Source organism: Trichosurus vulpecula, chromosome 3, assembly GCF_011100635.1.
Source record: "Trichosurus vulpecula isolate mTriVul1 chromosome 3, mTriVul1.pri, whole genome shotgun sequence".
NCBI classification, from domain to species: Eukaryota; Metazoa; Chordata; class Mammalia; order Diprotodontia; family Phalangeridae; genus Trichosurus; species Trichosurus vulpecula.
The window spans coordinates 153,400,694-153,420,590 of NC_050575.1; positions in this window are offsets into that span (position 1 = coordinate 153,400,694).

The following is a 19,897-nucleotide window of genomic DNA, read 5'->3' on the forward strand; positions in this document are numbered from 1 at the left end:
TCTCTGGAGGTGGATAGCATTTTATCATTATAAGTCCTTTCGAATTGTCTTGGATCGTTGTATTGCTGAAAAAAGCTAAGTCACTGACAGTTGCTTATCATGCAATATTGTGGTTATTATGTATACTGCTCTCCTGGTTCTGCTCATTTCACTTCACATTAGTATACGTAAGTCTTTCCAGGTTTTTCTGAAAGTATCCTGTTCATCATTTCTTATAGCATGATAGTATTCCATCATGATCATATGCCATAACTTGTTTAGCTTTTCCCCAATTAATGAGCATCCCTTCAATTTCCAATAGTATGCCACCACAAAGAGAGCTACTATAAATATTTTTGTATATCTAGTTCATCTTCCTCTTTTTTTTAAAAAAAATCTCTTTGACATAGACCTAGTTATGGAATTGCTGGGTCAAAGTACATGCAGAGTTTTACAGCCCTTTGCGTATAGATCCAAATTGCTCTCCAGAATGCTCAGATCAGTTCACAACTGCACCAACAGTAAGTTAGTGTCCCAATTTTCCCATATGCTCTCTAACTTTTGTCATTTTTTCTGTCATATTAGACAATCTGATAGCTGTGAGATGGTACCTCGGAAGTGTTTTAATTTGCATTTTTCTAATCATTGGTGATTTAGAGCATTTTTATATGACTATAGAGAGCTTTGATTCCTTCATCTGAAAACTGCCTATTCATATCCATTGACCATTTATCAATTGGGGAATGACTTGCGTTCTTATAAATTTGATTAAGTTCCCTACATATCTGAGAAATGAGGCTTTTATCAGAGAAATTTGCTATAAATTTTTTTCACAGTTTTTTCCATTTATTCTTCTCTCTTCTTTCACCCTGTGCCTCCTCAAAAGTGTTTTTCTTCTGAGCATTGCCTTCCCCAATTGACCTTCCCTTCAATCAGCACCTTTCTCTTTTCTCTTATCCCTTTCCCCTCCATCTTTCCTGTAGGGTGAGATAGATTTCTATACTTGATTGTATATGTTCTTCTCTTTTGAGTCAATATAAATGAGAGTAAGGTTCAAGCATGTCTACTTCCCCATGTACTCCTCCACTGTTAAATCTTTTTCATGCCTCTTTCATGTGAGATAATTTATCCCATTCTACCTCTCCCTTCCCCTTCTCCCAGTGTACCCTTCTTTTTCACCCCTTAATTTTTTTAGATATTATCCCATCACGTTTGTGCCTTCTGTGTATGCATACTCTTTCTAACTGCCCTAATAATGATTAAATTCTTAGGAGTTAAAAGTATCTTCTCTTGTAGGAATGTAAACAGTTTAGCTTTATTGAATTCCTTATAGGTTCTCTTTCCTGTTTACCTTTTAAACTTTCCTTGAGTTTTATATTTGAAAATCAAATTTTCTATTCCATTCTGGTTTTTTCATCAGTATTGCTTGAAAGTCCTCTATTTTATCAAATTTTCCATTTTCCACCCTGAAGAATTATACTCAGTTTTTCTGCAAAGGTGATTGTTGGTTGTCATCCTAGCTCCTTTGCCTTCCAGAATATCATATTCCAAACCCTTCAGTACTTTAATGTAGAAGCAACTAAAGCTTGTGCTATCTTGATTGTGACTCCATGATATAGGAGTTGTTTCTTTCTGGCTGCTTGCAATATTTCCTCCTTGACCTGGGAGTTCTGGAATTTGGCTATAATATTTATGGGAATTTTCATTTGAGGATCTCTTTCAGGAGAGGATTGGTGTATTCTTTTGATTTCTATTTTACCTTCTGATTCTAGGATATAAGAACAGTATTCCTTGACAATTTCTTAAAATATGATATCTAGGCTCTTTTTTTCATCACGGATTTCATGTAGTCAATTCTTAAATTATCTCTCCTCAGTCTATTTGTTTTTCTAACAAAATATTTCACGTTTTCTCCTATTTTTTCCATTCTTTTGATTTTGTTTTATTATTTCTTGATGGTTCATGTAATCATTAGCTCTTACTTGCCCAATTATAATTTTTAAGGAATTATTTTCTTCAGTGAGCTTTTGTATTTACTTTTCCATTTAGCCAATTCTATTTTTTTAAGGAGTTGTTTTCTTTAGTGAATTTTTGTACATCTTTTTCAATTTGGCCAATTCCGCTTTTCAAAGCATTCTTTCTTCATTGGATTTTTGTGCCTCTTTCACCATTGGTCTATTCTTTTTTAAAAGTGTTACCATCTTTGATATTTTTTGTGCCTCCTTACCAAGCTGTTGATTCTTTTTTCATTATTTTCCTACATCCCTCTCATTTCTTTGCTCTATTTTCCTCTATCTCTCTTATTTGATTTTTAAAGTCCTTTTTGAGCTTTTCTCAGAATTCTTTTTGGGTCTGAGACCAATTCACATTTTTCTCTGAGACCTTGAATGTAGCTGTTTTGCCTTTGTTATCTTCTTCTGAGTTTGTGTTTTGATATTTCCTATTACCATAATAACTTTCTGTGGTCAGGCTTTTTTTGTTATTGTTGTTTGTTCATTTTCTCCTCTATTTCTTGACTTTAAACTTTATGTCAAAGTTAGGCTCTGCTCTTGGGGTGGAGCGGGCACTGTCCCAAGCTTCAGTTTTTTGTTTTGTTTTGGCAGCTATTTTAAGTGCTAGTTCTAAGGGTCTGTAAGTTTCAGCTCTTCCAAGGAGGTATGATCTAAAGATAGATGTGGTTACTATTCTTCTGGCCTGTGACCTGGTCTGTGACCACAAGCACTCTTCTGCCCTTCACCAGTGGCCACATTCTAGTGTGCTAGCACTTCTCTTCACTCTTGGACTGTGACCCAGAAGTATTTATGGGCAATGCAACAGAGTCCTGCCCCCAGTGCCAGCAAAGAGTCCCCTGTAATTTCCTTCTGACCTGTTGTCTGATCCTTTTGCCAATTGTGGCCTGAGAACTCTGGAAATCACTGCTGATTCAGTTGCCTTCAAGGTCTGCTGCTGGATTGGATTGGGCATGGCCTGATATTGGCTACTTGGTGTAGAGGCTGAGGCCTTGATCCTGGCTTGCCAGGGTGGTCTGCACTAGATAGTGCTCTACTCTCACTCCAGTGAGACAGTCCTTTCCTGTAGACTTTTTGAGTTGTTTTGGGCTAGAAAATTGTTTTGCCCCATCATTTCATTGATTGTCTGCCACTCAGAAATTCATTTTGAGAGGAATTTTAGAGAGTTCAAGTGAGTCCTTGACTTTACTCTGCCATTTTGGCTCTGCCCATCAACATGCTCATCTTTGACTCATATTGTTTCTCCTTCCAAGAGTGTCTGCCACCCTATTTCTCTGCTTAAACAAATCTTACTAATTCTTCATAGGCCCACTCAAGTTCTGGCTCTTCCACAAAGCCTTCCTTTATGCGAAGGCCAGATTTTAGACCCTGTTCTGAACTCTTGTAACAATTAAAATATATTCCCCACAATCCAGAGCTAACACTGCTAAGGATATACTCCCAAAGGGGTCATCAACAAAAACAAGGCTCTGTATCTGCCAGCATATTTACAGCAGCATGTTTTGTGGTAGCAAAAAAATGGAAAGAAGATGCCCAGTAATTATGGAATGGTTAAACAAATTGTGGACTGTGATTGTAATGGAATATTCCTGTGCTGTAAGCAATGATGAATATCATGAATGCTGAGAAACATGGAAAGTCTTCATGAATTAATGTAAAGTATGCAGAGCCAAGAAAACAATAAACAAAATGACTAAAACAATGTAAAACCATAAATGAAATGACCAACCATTACAAAATAATTTTTAAAGAATTAATGTTGCAAATTTAGAAAGAATAAGCTGGGCCCCAAAGTAGAAATATGAGAAGACACTCTCCCCGCACTCTTCTCTAAAGAGGGCTTTGGAAGAGTGGTCCAAGAGTGTGGAAAAATGTTTATCTTGTCAGATTTTTTTGGTGTTTATTTTTGCTGAATTTCTTTTACCTCTTCATCTTTTCTTCCTTTCTTTTCTCTCTTTTTTAATTTTTTGCTATAAAAGTGACTCTTTTGGAGAAGCAAGGAAGAAATTTTGGTAAAAACAAAATAAATCAACAAAGAAATATTCTAAAAATCTTTACCCCATAGTCTAGCACTGCCTTATGGAGTTCTCATATGGATTAATTTATTTTAATCTTATTGCCCCAAATATACTGTGAGCACATAAATTCAGTGACTATATATATATACATATATATACATATATATATATATTATTTTGCTTTTTCCACAGTTACATGTCAAGAAAAATTTTAGCATTCATTTTTACAAGATTTTTAGTTCTACATTTTTCTCCCTCCCTCCCTCCCTCCCCTTGCTTCAGAAAATGGTAGGCAGTTTGATATAGTTTACACATGTGCTATCATGTAAAAAATATTTCTATATTATCCATAATTGTGAAAGAAGAAACAGATCAAAAAGAGAAAAAATATACAAGGAAAAATAAAATAAGTGAAAAAGATGTGCTTCAATCTTCATTCAGAGTATCAGTTTTGTTTTTGTTGTTTTTGGAGGGAGGAAGGCAGGGCAATTGGCGTTAAGTGACTTGCCCAAGGTCACACAGCTAGTAAGTATGTCAAGCGTCAGAGGCTTGATTTGAACTCAGGTCCTCCTGATTCCTGGGCTGGTGCTCTACTCACTGTGTCACTTTTTTATCTGGATATGGATAGCATTTTCTTGATTTAAAGTTCTTCTTTATATGCCTTTCTTCATCTGACAACTGCCTGTTCATGTCCTTTGACCATTTATCAATTGGGTAATGGCTTATATTCTTGTAAATTTGACTCAGTTCTCTATGTATTTGATAAATGAGGCTTTTGTCAGAGACACTTGCTATTAAAATTGTTTCCCATCTTTCTGCTTTCCTTCTAATCCTGGTTTTGTTGTACAAAAACTTTTTAATTTACTGTAATCAAAATTATCCACTTTATATTTTGTAATGCTCTCTATCTCTTATTTGACATAAATCTGACAGGTAAACTATGCCTTGCTCTTCTAATTTGCTTGTGAAGTCATCCTTTATATCTGAATCATGCCAAAGTCCTGTCTTAGCTAACTTTTCTAAGTTTATTTACCTCCTTAGTTTCTTTCTTGTTTATTTTTTGTTTAGATTTATCAAGTTCTGACAGGGGATAGTTGAGGTCCCCCACCAGTATAATTTTGTTGTCTATTTCTTCCTGTGACTCCCTTAACTTCTCCTTTAAGAATTCTGATGCTATATTGCCTGGTGCATATATGTTTAGTATTGATATTGCTTCATTGTCCATGGTACCTTTTAGGAAGATATAGTTTCCTTCCTTATCTCTTTTAATTAGATCTATTTTGCTTTTACTTTGTCTGAGATCAGGATTGCTACTCCTGCTATTCACACACACACACACACACACACACACACACACACACACACACACACACACACACACACACATATATATATATCTATATATATATATATAGATATATATATATATATCTTTTTTTTTACTTCAGCTGAAGCATTGTAGATTCTGCTCTAGCCCCTTACCTTTACTCTGTGTGTATGTATTTCTCTGCTTCAAGTGTATTTCTTGTGAACAAAATATTGCAGGATTCTGGTTTTTGATCCACTCTGCTATCCATTTCTGTTTTATGGCAGAGTTCATCCCATTCACATTACAGTTATGATTACTACCTAATAAGGGGTGGGGAACTGGTGGTGCCCCTTCAGTCCTCAAGTGAGGCATTTTGACTCAATCCAAACTTCAAAGAACAAATCCCCTTAATAAAAAGATTTGTACTGTAAAACTTAGACTCAGCCCAAAGGCCGTACCCAAGAACCTAAAAGCCCATATGTGGCCTCAGGCCCCCCCCCACCCCTAAGTATTTCTCTTTATCATATTTTTCCTCCTGTCTTTCCTGTCTCTCCTTTCACCCTTTCCCTCCTCATAAGTGTTTTGCTTCTCTCTACCACCTCCCTTGATCTGCCCTCCCTTCTGTCAGTCCCCACCGTCCCCTTTACTTGATCTCCTCCGGTCCTACTTCCCTGTTGGGTAAGATAGAGTTCTATATACAACGTTCATGTATATGATTCACTTTTTAAGACAGTGATGCAAGTAAGGTTGAAGCAATGCTTGTTGCCCACCCTCCCATCTTCCCCTCCACTGTAATAGGTCTTTTCCATCTCTAGTCCTTCTGGTGAATATCAGGCCACTGGACCCAGATGGCTCTGGAGGAGGAAGTGAGGCTGGTGACCTTGCACAGCCCTCCTTCATTCAAATCAAAGTCAACTGTAAGTCATGTCATCATTTCCCTGATGTCGTGGTCCTCTGTGAGAATGAAGGACAAACACAATAGGTCTTTTGCACCTGTTCATGTGAAATATTCTACCCCATTCTACCTCTCCCTTTATTCTGCACCCATTGTACTCTTCTTTCTCATCCCTTATTTTTTTATGTCATTCCCTCAAATTCATCTTGTACTCATACCCTCTGTCTATGTATATTCTTTCTAGCTATATTACTGCTAATACAATTTTTAAGAATTACAAGTATCATCTTCCCATGTAGGAAAGATGATACTTGTTTACCTCTATTGAGTCCTTTGTGTTTTCTTTTCCTTTTTATTCTTTTTACCTGTTTATGCTTCTTTTGCATCTTGATGTTTTGGAGGTCAATTTTTTATTTAGTTCTGGTCTTCTCCTTGTGAAAGCTTGAAACCCTTCTATTTCATTAAATGACCATTTTTTCCCTTGATGCAGTATATGTAATTTTGCCAGGTAAGTGACTCTTGGTTGTAGTCTTAGCTCCTTTGTCTTCTGCAATATCATGTTCCATGAGCCTCTGATCCTTTATGTTGCCGCTGCCAAGTCCTGTGTAATACTGATTGTGACTCCCCAGTATTTGAATTGTTTCTTTCTGGCCACTTACAGTATTTGTTCCTTGACCTGATAGTTCTGAATTTTGGCTGTAGTATTCCTTAGAGTTTTTATTTTGGGATCTCTTTCCTTTCTCTTTTGGGATTCTTTCAGTGCCTATTTTGCCTTCTGGTTCTGGGATACCAGGGAGGTTTTCCTTGATAATTTCTTGAAAGATGCTGTGCAGGTCCTACTTTTGATTATGACTTTCAGGTAGTCCAATGTTTCTGATGTTGTCTCTCTTGGATCTAATTTCCAGGTAGATTGTTTTATTTTTTTTTCCCATGAGGCATTACACATTTTCTTCCATTTTTTCATTCTTTTGAATTTGTTTGGTTGATTCTTCATGTCTCATAGCCATTAACTTCTACTTGCCCAATTCTAAATTTTAAGATGTTTTCATCAATTAGCTTTTGTACTTTCTTTTCTATTTGGCCAACTGTACTCTGTAAGAAGTTGTTTTCTTCAGTGGATTTTTGCATCTCCTTTTCCATTAGGTCAATTTTACTTTTTAAGCAGTTTTCCAAGTTGTTAATTCATTTTTTATAATTCTCTTGCATCACTTTCATTTCTTTTCCCATTTTCTCTTGTACCTCTCCTATGATTTTTAAGCTCGTTTTTGAGCTCTTCCATGAGTTTTTTCTGGGATTGAGACCACTTCCTGTTTTTCTTTGGTGTGTTGCCTGTAGGTGTTTTGACATTATTGTCCTCTTCTAAGTTTGTCCATTTGTCTTCTCTGTCATCATAACAACTTTCTATGGCCACATTCTTTTTTGTTGTTGTTTTTTGCTCATCTTTTTTTGCCTGTTTCCTTTCTTTCAAATTTGAGCTCTGTCCCTGGGGCAGAAGGAGCACTGTCTCAGGCTTCTTGTGTCAGGGGATGCAGGCCCTGGCTGCTTGCATGGTGTTGCACCGATGTTGCTGTTAAGTCCCCAGGGGACCCTTGTACCTGGTGCTGTGCTGAAGGGGTGGGGTGGGGGTTGGCTGATGCTGCTGGAGTCTGTAGTAGTCTGGCAGCTTACCTGGTAGTGAGCTGCAGTCCTGGCATGTGCTGAGGCCTCTTGGGGTGTTTCTGCATTTTCTCAGGGTTACACTGAAGCCCGTGGAGGTCTGACAACTGGAGGAAGCCTATTTGCCCAGGGCTGTGCTGTAGGAGATGGAGGCCTGGCCTACTTTCTTGTCATGCTGGGGGATGCCTGTTTGCCCAGGCCTATGCTGAAGCACATGGTGGTCCTTGGAGTTGGAATCTGCTGGTTCCTCTGGATATGCTGAAGCAAGTGGAGGGTCCTGGTGTTGGTGTTTGCCTGCTCCACCACAGTGGGACTCAGGATCTTCCACTGGTTTACTGAGGTGGAGCTTGCTGCTGATTCGCTTGGATGCTTCCTGTCCTGGAATGTGCTCCCTTTTACCAGAGTGAGATGAACCTTTCTTGCCAATTTTCCAAATTTCTTTGGTTAAAAGATTGTTTTACTCTCCCTTTTTGCTAGCTCTGCTGTTCCAGGATTTGTTTGGGGGCACTATTTTATGCTTGTTTGGAGGTGAATATGGGACAGATACAGCGATTTACTACTTAACTGCTTACTCTGCTATCTTGGCTCCTGTTCAAGAAGGCAGCAGTGACTATATTTTACATTGCTTTCCCCTCTACTTATCACAAGCCTGAAAGCATAGTTAGTATTCTGTAAATGCTTGTTTAGTTTAGTAAAGAGCACTAGTGTGACCTTTGTGGTCTCAAAAATCAATTTTGGGATTGGAGCACACTCCAGAAGCCATTTGGCCCAATCTGTACCTAAACAGGAATCTTCTCTACAATATCCCCATCTAGCCTCTATTTGAAGACTTGTAGTGAGGTTCACTCCCTCCTGAAACAACCCATTATACAGATTGTTCTGGCTTTCAGCAATTCTACTCCTGCTAACTCTTCTTGCTGGGGCCAAGAAAAGCAAGACTAATCTTTCTCCCATATAGTGGCCCTTTAAATACTTGAAGATTGCTGCCATATTGGTAGGGCTCTGAGTCTTCCTTTTCCAGATGTGATCTTGAACATAATTATATGATTTCTCTGGACCTCAGTTTCTCTATCTGCACAAAGGAAGGGGCCTTGGCATACTCTGTGATCTCGGAGGCGCCTTCTACCTCTAACATTAGACCGCTTCCCACATGATAAAGTTGAGATACTGTATTTAGTCATTCCTTTCCCTACTTTTTACCCTTTGGGAGAATGCTGGTCATGTAGCCGCTGCTATTAAGTCCAACCATCATGACTTTCTCCTGATGTGAACCTGGTCAGACATGGCTGCCAGGCTACTTTTCTAGTCTTTCATTTTCCAGCCCTGGTGCTAGGTGTATTCCCACTCTATTCGGTCATAGCAGGCTTTCTCTCCTTTCTCCAGATACAGTGAACCCTCCTTTTAACCCTCCAAAGCAAGGGCATGGGAGCTATATAGTTTCTTTCAGTTACATTCTGGTTACAGAACCATGCTCAGTCTCTTGACCCTAATCTGCCTCTTCTTCTAGGCATGTAAGCCTGAGTCAAAATCTAAAAATAAAGAGCATTCTTTAATGGGTTTGTGTATCAGCTCTTCAAACACTCATAGTTGTCTCTGCCAGACACCTTTCCCTTTTGTCACTCCTTGGAAATAGTTTACTCCTATGCCTCCTCAGAGGGTGTGATAGCCTTGGGGCTCTCTTCCATTCCTCTGTGACTGGACAAAACTGGTTTTTGATAGGTAGATCTTTGAGCTCTAGGTTTGACTCCTTTTGTTTTATTTTATTTTTTTCTTCCTTCCTTCCCCTCCCTCCTCGCTCTCTCTGCCAGGTCCTTGGCAAGATGATAAAAGTTGTCATCAAAGCCCTTTCTGGTTCAATCCCTTCTCATTTCCTATTGTTCTATGCTCTGAACTTCCTGTCAGGAGGAACACATCTGATAACAACTTTGTTCACACTGAGGTGTCAGGGATTTCATACATTCCCCTTCTAGTAGTATTTCCCAAGAGAAGTCTGAAGTAGGTCATGTTTAAACCAAAGAAATGACTCTCTAATGGTAGAATTTTAGATCACTCTGTATATTTGTGTGTGTGTGTGTGTGTGTGTGTGTGAGAGAGAGAGAGAGAGACAAAGACAGAGACAGAGAAAAACAGAGACAGAGATATCAAGAAAGTGTGGGGAGTGATCCAAGGTTTTCCTTAGATTACACATAATCTGCTGGCCATGAACAAGGCCAGTACTTACGGAGTTGACTCTGATTTCCACAGAAAGGGGCAATAAAGCTGTCCCAGTTCTTTTCCTGACCTGGTAGTAACATTTGATTTAACTCTGCTTTAACTCTGATTTAATTCTTGAAGAATCTAAGCTTGCCAGCAGGAAGGTAGAGAAATGTATTCTCTGGGGATCCCTAGGAGTTCATGCAGCACCTCAGATTCTGCATGCACCAGATGACTGAGATAATTCTGAGACATCATTTATTTATGACGTTTTTATTTGGGCTCCCAATACAAAGACCCAATTTTCCCTCATCTCTCCCATTGTGCATATGCCTCTCTCTCTTTCCCTCTCCAATATTTGTTACAGTTGCATTTTTCAAACCATTTACTGTCTGGAGGGTAAGTGGAGTGACACTGATCATAATGGGCAAATAAATGTGAAATAAGCTAGTCAGCTCAAGTGGAATGAATTACTGTCGCTGGTAAAAGAAGGCAGTGGGAACAGCTGCACTGGGAGCTGGGAGAGACTCGAGCAGGTACTGCTATTGAGTGGCTGGAATAACACTTACTATGATTTATCAAAGACCACTTGAAAGCACTTCTGAGGCATTAAATAGGAATGAAAAGAGGCTTTAGTGGCACCGGGACTCTGCCAGAGCAGAGTGATTAGGAGGTTCAGAGGCTTGACCTTCCTGTGCTGCCTTGGAACAAGGGAAGCCAGAAATCTTCAAAGGTAAGAGGTGGCTGAGCAGGGAGATTCAGTGATTCCGAGGGAGAACTGGGCCAGTCAGAGAGCTTCAGTGGGAGGGAGAATCCATTGTACCATGGAGGAAATGGACAAAGACTGTTCATAGGCAAGAGTGGAAAAAGTGGTTTCATAAATGATGATTTGGGGGGGGGGTATCACTAAGAAAGACACCCCCTGCCACCCAGATATTCACCTCATTAGCTTGATAAGATGCCACAAGTTCCACCCTTAGTAAATCATTCTGCTTTGTAACTGTACTCCAGGTGTGTTAAGTGTAGTGGAGAAATCTGAGAGCAGGAAACAGAATCCCCCAGGTTCCCCTGAAATCCCTGACAGGTGTATTTTTCCATCTCCACGCCACAGATAAGAAAACTTCCCCAGAATCACTCTGCCAGGTCACTCTAAAGTGGCCACCATGCCCAAGAAGACTGCCTCTCTTTGGTTTGTACATTTTTGCATAATTTTTAAAGTTGATCTAGATTTAAGTTAAGTTAGATTAAGTTAAGAGGCAGCTAGGTGGTATATTGAATAAAATGCAGGGCCCAGAGTCAGGAAGTGGTTGTTTAGTCATTTTATAGTCATATATGACACTTTGTGACCCTTTTTGGAGTTTTCTTGGCAAAGATACTAGAATGGTTTGCCATTTCCTTCTCCAGCTTATTTTATAGATGAAGAAACTGAGGCAAACAGAGTTAAGTGACTTGCCCAGGGTCAGCAAGTTGGTACCTGTCTGGGGCTGAATTTGAATTTAAGTCTTCCTAACTCCATGCCTGGCATTCTATCTACTGCTCCACCTAGTTGCCCACATGTACGTGTGTGTCTATATATAAATACATATATATGTGTGCATATGACACTCATATGGCTTGAGATGTCTCCCGGACATTTATAGGCATACCTCAGAGATATTATGGGTTTGGTTCCAGACCACTGTAATAACATGAATATCACAATAAAGTGAGTCACATGAATTCCCAGGGCATATAAAAGTTCTTTTCACACTCTATGCAATGTACCACCTGTAGTCAAGAATTCAAATCCAGGCCTCAGACACTTAATAGCCGTGTTACCATAGGGAAATCATTTTACCTCTGTCTTCCTCAGTTTCCTTCTCAACTATAAAATGAAACTCAAAATAGCACCTACCTCCCAGGGTTGTTATGAGGTTCAAAGATAATAATTGTGAAACATTAAGCACAGTACATAGTACAGGAACATAGCAAGCACTCTATAAATATGAGCTATTAGTATTTAAGTTGAGGGTGGCTTCAGCGCAAATTAATGAACTTCATTATCACAAAGCAGTGTACTGTTAGAGGAAAGAACTCAGGGCCTGAGGTTGAAGTCTGGTTGCCAGGCTAAGTAGTTATCAGACTTTGGGGAAATCACCACAAATCACAAGATCTCAGAGTAAGAGGTGATCCCAGGGGGAATCTAGTCCAACTTATGTCAAAAATGAATTCCCTCTACAACAATCTCCAACAAATAGTCATCCAATATCCATATGAATGACCTCCTCGATGACGGTGAAATCTGCTCCCTAGCCAAGGATCTGTTACTTTGTTAGACAGTTCCATTAGGAATCTTTGCCTTATATTGAGCTGAAATCTGCCTGGCTCTCAGCAACTCCTCCTCATTGTTCTTCTCATTATTCCTATTTCTGTCCCCTGAGGCCAATCAGAGCAAGTCCAATCACTCTTCCTTATGACAAGTTCTTCAAAAAAACTTGAAGGCAATTCTAAGATCTCCCATAAATCTTTCCTTCCTTCCTTCCTTCCTTTCTTCCTTCCTTTCTTCCTTCCTTCCTTCCTTCCTTTTTCTTTAGTTTCAGATTTTATTTATTTTGTTCTAGACTTAAGAAATAAAACAAGTATTTCCAGAACACAGTAGAATATTAAGAAGATGATTGCCCACGAAATTACAAATATACTATATACAACTTGCTATTCTTTTTAAATATAAAGTTATCATGTAACTTTTTATTCCTTTTTTCCTTCCTTCCCCCTCCCCTTGCACAAGAGATGACTACCATTAGACAAAAATATGTATGTATATCTATGTATATATATATATACTTATATACGTATACACATACACACATACACATAGATATACATACACACATTATATATATACATACATATGTATATATATATATGAAAACCATTCTATAAATACTTCTATTTATCAGTTTTTTTCTCTGGATACAGATAGCATCTTCCTTCATATGTCCTTTGCAGTTAGTTTGGGTATTTACAAGTCAAAATGACTTAGTCACTCAAAGTTGTTCTTAAAACAATATTGTTATTACTGTATATAATGTTCTCTTGGTTCTGTTGCTCTACAATGCTATAAGAAATGATGAGTCTTTTCTTTTTTAACCTAAATAAGCATTCCTAGTTCTTTCATTTAATTCTTTTGCAATGTCATCTAAACCTCTCACTCACCTGGTCTTTGTCCTCTCTACAAGTTCCAGTTTGTAGGTGGCCTTTCTAAAATGAGATTCCTAGAAAAGAACACAGTACTCCAGATGTCACCTGACCAGGACTGAATACAGCGAATCTGTGACCTCTCTTAGTCTGTACATTATGCTTCTCAACTAAATCTAAGAATGTAAGAAGGGCTGATGACTTTTTGTTTTTGTTTTTGGCTACTGTGTTACATGGTAACTCACAATGAGTTTGACACCCACTAAAACATTTCAAAAAATGTTTATACAAATTATTCACTTGTTCCTCATCTTTCACTTGTGCATTTGCTTTCTTGAATCTAATGTAGTAGTTTGAATTGTCTCCTATTAAATAATGAAGCTGTTATTCAATTTGAACCTTTATTATATAAAATCAAGATTTTAAAATTCTGTCATACTAAATGTTAGGCATCCCTCTTAACATTTCAACATCTGTAAATTTCATAGGTTTGCCAGCTATACTCCAATCTCAGTCATTGCTAATATCAGGTACTAGAACAGAGCCAATGATAGATCTTAGGACAATCCTCTCCAGGCTGGCGTGAACCCACTAATGGATACTCTTTTTGCTGTTGAGAGCAATGTTATCTAATCCAACTCCTTCATTTTATTTGTTTAAAGTACATTTTATTGATGACTGTTGTCTTTACATCAAAGTTGTTTCAACCTTCTCCCCACCCCCCACTTCTCATTGAACCATCTCTTGTGGCAAAGAAAAGCCATTAATCAAAAACATCCAATGCTGTGACATGTGACAATGGATATGATACTATCCTGGTGTCCTAGTGATCCAGCCTCTCTGCCATGAAGTGGGAATGTATATTTTGTCTTCTCTTCCAAGGAATTTTATTGGTTTTTCAGTTATTCAAAATTCAACTTCTTATTTTAGTGATAGTTTTCAATTATATTGTTGCAGTCCTGTCCTTGGTTTTATCTTTGTGTGCCCAGGATCTAGGATAGTGTCTTACACATAATAGACATTTAATAAACGTTTGTTATTGTTACCTTAAAAATTGTTGTATTTGTTGTATATATTACAATGACGTAAGAGTGGTATTGGTTGGTCAAAGAATGGGAATGGTTTTAAATTGCTCTACAGAATGGTTGAATCAGTATACAACTTCACCAACAGCAATTCGTGTCTCAATTTTCCCATATCCCCTCCAACATTTGCCATTTTCTTTTTCTATCTTATTAGCCAATCTGACAGGTATGGGTGGTAGCTCAGAGTTATTTTAATTTGAATTTCTCTAGTCAATAAGGATTTAGAGCATTTTTTCATGACTATAGAAAGCTTTGATAACTTCATCTGAAAACTGACTATTCATATCCTTTGACAATTTATCAATTGAAGAATGGCTCTTATTTCTATAAATTTGGTTCAGTTCTCCATATATTTGAGAAATGAGGTGTAACAACAATGTTGCTTGCAGCTACTGTGGCCTTGTAAGGCCAATAACACCAGCACACAGGAGGACTGCTAGCACAGATTCTTTGATCTGCTTTTCTAAGGAAAGCAACTTTAAGGGGTCTACAATCTCACTTTAATTAAACATACATATATCACTTAGCTCGGGGGGGAAAGTCAGCCCCCTGAACTTCAGAGAAAACACAAACAGAAATTACAAGCAGAAATTATATAAACACAGCAAATAACACAAATCAGCAGATGGGGGCATCTAACCGTCTGTCCATAGCAATACACACATAATTACCAGAAAGAGAGAAGCAATGACATTTGGATTTTCAAAGCTGGGGGCTCCTTAATGGCTACCTACAGTCTCATTTGGCCAAATCACATGGACATTCTTCCAATGAGTGAGCCCCAAAACTAAATGCTAACCTTTCTTCAGGGTCAGAGGGCATCAGAACCATGTGACTCAAACTCATGTGAGTTTGTGGCTTTCTTGTGACTTAAGCAGGTCATCAAGGACTTGAGTCAATCAAAGACTCAGTCAAAAGCATTTGGTTGCCTTAGTGCTGAGAAGCACTCCAAAAGGAAAAACGGCAAAAAGTCCTACTTTGCTTCCCATTACATGAGGTCTTTATCAGAGAAACTTGCTGTAAACATTTTTTTTTCACAGTTACGATTACTATGTATTTCCCTCTATCCTATTTCCTCCCTATTTATCCTATTTCTTTCTCTGCTTTCACTCTCACTATTCTAAAAAGTCCTTTGCTTCTGACTTTAACCTTCCCCAATCCACCCTCTCTTCTATCAGCCCCCCACCCCTTCTCTTATCCCCTTCCCCTCCTAATTTCCTGTAGGGTAAAATTAATTTTTATACCCAACTGAGTATGTATGTTATTCTCTTATTTCTCATCCCTTAATTTTGTTTTTAGATAATAATCCCATCATATTCAACTCTTATCCATGCCCTCTGTCTATACGTACTCTTTCTTACTGCCCTAATAATGATAAAGTTCTTAGGAATTACAAGTATAATCTTCCCATATAGGAATGTAAATAGTTTAACCTTATTGAATTCGTTATGATTTCTCTTTCTGGTTTACTTTTTTTGCTTCTCCTGAGACTTGTGTTTGAAAATCAGATCTTCTATTTAGCTCTGGTCTTTTCATCAGGAATCTTTGAAAGTTCTTTATTCCATTGAATATCTATGTTTTTCCTCCTGCATCATTACATTCAATTTTGCTAGAGGTGATTCTTGGTTGTAATCCTAGCTCTTTTGTCCTCCAGAATATCAATTCCAAGACCTCTGATCCTTTAATATAGAAACTCCTAAATCCTGTGTTATCTTGACTGTGGCTCTATGATATTTGAATTGTTCCTTTTTGCCTGCTTGCAGTAGTTTCTCCTTTACCTGGGAGCTCTGGAATTTGGCTATAATATTCCTGAGAGTTTTCATTTGGTGATCTCTTTCAGGAGGCGATTGGTGGATTCTTTCTATTTCTAGTTTACCCTCTGGTTCTGGGACATCAGGGCAGTTTTCCTTGATAATTTCTCAAAGGATGATGTCTAGGCTCTTTTTTTTTTTTGATCATGGCTTTCAGGTAGTCCAATAATTCTTAAAATAGCTCTCTTTGATTTATTTTCCAAATCAGCTTTTTTTTTCCGATGAGCTTTTTTACCTTTTATTTGATTTTTTTTCATTCTTTTGATTTTGCTTTATTGTTTCTTGATGTCTCATGAAGTCATTGGCTTTTATTTGCTGGATTCTAATTTCTAAGGAATTATTCTCTTCAGTAAACTTTTGTATCTCCTTTACAATTTGGCCAATTCTGCTTTTTAAGGCTTTCTTCTTGCCATTGGATTTTTGTGCCTCTTTTAGTCATTTGACCTATTCTGTTTTTTTAAGGTATTATTTTCTTCCGTATTTCTTGTGCTTCTTTTACCAAGCTGTTGTCTTCATTTTTATGATTTTCTTCTATCACTCTCATTTCTCTTCCCAATTTTTCCTCTATCTCTCTTACTTGAATTTTAAAATCCTTTTTGAGTTTTTCCACGGCTTGTGGCCAATTCATAATTTTCCTTAAGGCTTTGTACGTTGCAGTTTTGACTGTTTTTTTCTTGTAAGTTTCTGTTTTGATCTTTCCTGTTACCATTGTAACTTTCTATAGTCAGGATCTTTTCCTGCTGTTTGTTCATTTTTTAGCTTTTTTCTTGACTTTTAGTTCTGTGCTGAAGCGGGATTCTGCTTCAGGAGTAGAGAGGGCATTGTCCCAAGCTTCAGGGTTTTTTGTTTGTTTGTTTTTTGTGTAGCTGCTGTCGGAGACAATTCTGGCAACCTACACATTTTTGGTTGCTCTAAGGTGGCATGAGTTAGGGAGAGGTGTGTTTACTACTGTCTTGGCCTCTGGTCTGATCTCTGAGTGACTACAAGCACACATTTTTCACTCTCTAACTGTGACCAGGGGCCCAACTTCCCTGAAAGTACAAACTCTGGTCTGCTAGTGCTCTTCCTCACTCTGGGACTGAGGCACAGGACTGTGACCCAGGTCCAATCATGGACAATGCAACAGAGTCCAGTTCCTCATGACGCCTATAATCTCCTTCTGATCAGTTGTCTTATTCCCTTACTATCTGTGGACTGAGAGGTTTGGAAACTGCCTTTACTGCCACTGATTCAGTCACCCCCAGAACCTACTACTGGTTTGCTGGGGCATGGCCTCCACTGGACTGCACTCCACTCTCACCTTAGTGCAACAGACTGTTCCTGCTAATTTTCTAAGCTGCCTTAGGCTGGAAAATTGCTTTACTTCATGCTTTTGTGGGGTAAGCCATTCCAGCATTTATTTTGGGGAATTATTTAAAGTTGTTTGGAGGGGTTTAGGGGAAAGCTTTAGGAAGTCCCTATTTTTTTTTCTGCCATCTTGGCTCTGCTCCTGCTTCTCTTACCTATTGTTTCTTTTTAAATTCTATTTTCATTGATTTTATTCTCTTGCAAAAGCTTTCCAACTTTGTGTAGTAAAAATTATCCATTTTATCTTTAAATAATAATAGCACCTAATTCCCAGGGTTGTTGTGAGATTGAATGAGATATATGTAAAGAGTTTTTCAAAACGTAAAGTTCTATATAAATGCTAGCTATTAAATTAACTATATACTATTTCATATGCTCCTCTATCCCTCATTTGATTAAAAATCCATCCCTAGCTATCATTGTAAAAGGCACCTAATTTAGTGCTTTTCTGATTTTTTTAACCAGATTTGTTTCACTTATGTATTTTTCTGTTTGTTTGGGGTTTTTTTTGTTTATTTTTTTACACATTCCAAATGGTTTTGATGACCACTGTTTTGTAATGTAATTTGAGATTTGGTAATGCTATACTCCCTTCGTACATACCTATTCTCATTACTTTATTTAAGATTTCAGACCTATTATTCTTCCAAATTAATTTTTGCTATTATTTTGTGTAAAGTATTCCCTTGGTAATTTCATTGATATAACATAAATCTATGGGGAGCTAGGTGGTGTAGCAGACAGAACGCTGGGCCTGGAGTCAGGAAGATATGAGTTCAAATGTGATCTCAGACACTTATTAGCTGTGTTACCCTAGGCAGCTTAACCCTATTTGCCTCAGTTCCATCTTCTGCAAAATGAGCTGAAGAAAGAAATAGCAAACCATTCCAGTATTTTTGCCAAGAAAACCCCTAATGGGGTTATGAAGAATCTGACATGCCTGAAATAGCTGAACAACAAAAACAACAAAAATGTATACATCTGTACATTAATTTACATGGTATTGTAATTTTATTCTATTGGCAGAACCCAATGACATTTAATTTTCTAATTTCTAAAATGAGTGTCTTCATTTCTGTCAAGTGGGTTTTATAATTGTATTTACATAAATCTTGAACGTATCTTGATAGATTGACCTCTAGATATTTGTATATTTTGTTGTTACTTTGAATGGATTTTCCTTATTATTTCTTCCTGCCCTTTTGGTTAGGTCTGTAGAGGAACATGCAGTTATTTTCTTCACTGATTCTTTGGGGTTTTCTAAGTACATTATCATATCATTTGCCAACAGGGATTATTTTCTTTCCCCTTTGCTGGTGTTTGTACCTTTGCTTTTGTTCTCTTGTCTTACTATCATAGATAGCATTTCTAGAATCATTTCAAATAATAGTGGAAAGAAGGAACATCTTTATTTATATCCATTTATACTGGGTCTCTCCAGGGGAAAAATATGTTAGTTCTTTGATTAAATTGCTTTATTTGCATATTATATTGCATATAAAAAGCATATTTGATTAAATATGCTTTTGCTCTTATTAAAGAAGGATATTGCATGTCTATGCTGTTAGTGGTCTGGGTTTTTTTTTTCCAACACAAATAAGTGCTATATTTTTTTTCAAAAGATTTTTCTGCATCTATTGGAATAATCATGTAGCATTTGTTGTCCTTGTTGCTTCTGTGATTAACTATGTCAATTGTTTTCCAATGTTGAGCCACTTACATCCTGGAATGAATCCAAATTGCTCCTAGTGAATGATTTTCTGGCTATATTCCTGTAGCCTCCTTGAAAGAAATGTATTGAAAAATTTACATCAATAGTCATTATTAATATTGTTGCATGTTTTTTTCTTTGCTATGACTCTCCCTAGTTTGTATATTGCATCCATATTTGTCTCATAAAAGGAGTTGTATTGAGTGTCTTCTGTCTATTTATTATACACAGATCCTAATTGCTTTTTAAAAGTTTCCTAGAATTCTTTTTAAATCCACATGGCTCAATAATTTTCTTTCTTTCTTTTTTGGTGATTTATACTTTGTTTGATTTTGTGAGATTAAGTTGCTTAAAATGTATTTTTTGTTGTTTTGTCTATTTAGGTATTATATGTTTTGGAAGTTAATAATACAGTTACATATTATCTACTTATTTATTTTTACAACAATATACTTATATTAATTCTTTTGAATTCTTAGTTTTGCTGGTGTCTAAATGTGTATAGTAACTTCTGAGAATATTATTATTTCCTATGTGTTGTGAATTTACTTTGTTCATTTTTAATTTGAGTATTTTGTATTTCCTTCAACTTTTTCTCAATTAGATTAATGACTGGCTTATCAATACTGTGAATACTTTCCCCAGAAAAGTAGTTCCTAGTTTTGTCTTTTTAGTTCCATGGTTTTTTGATCTTCAAGTTTTTCTTT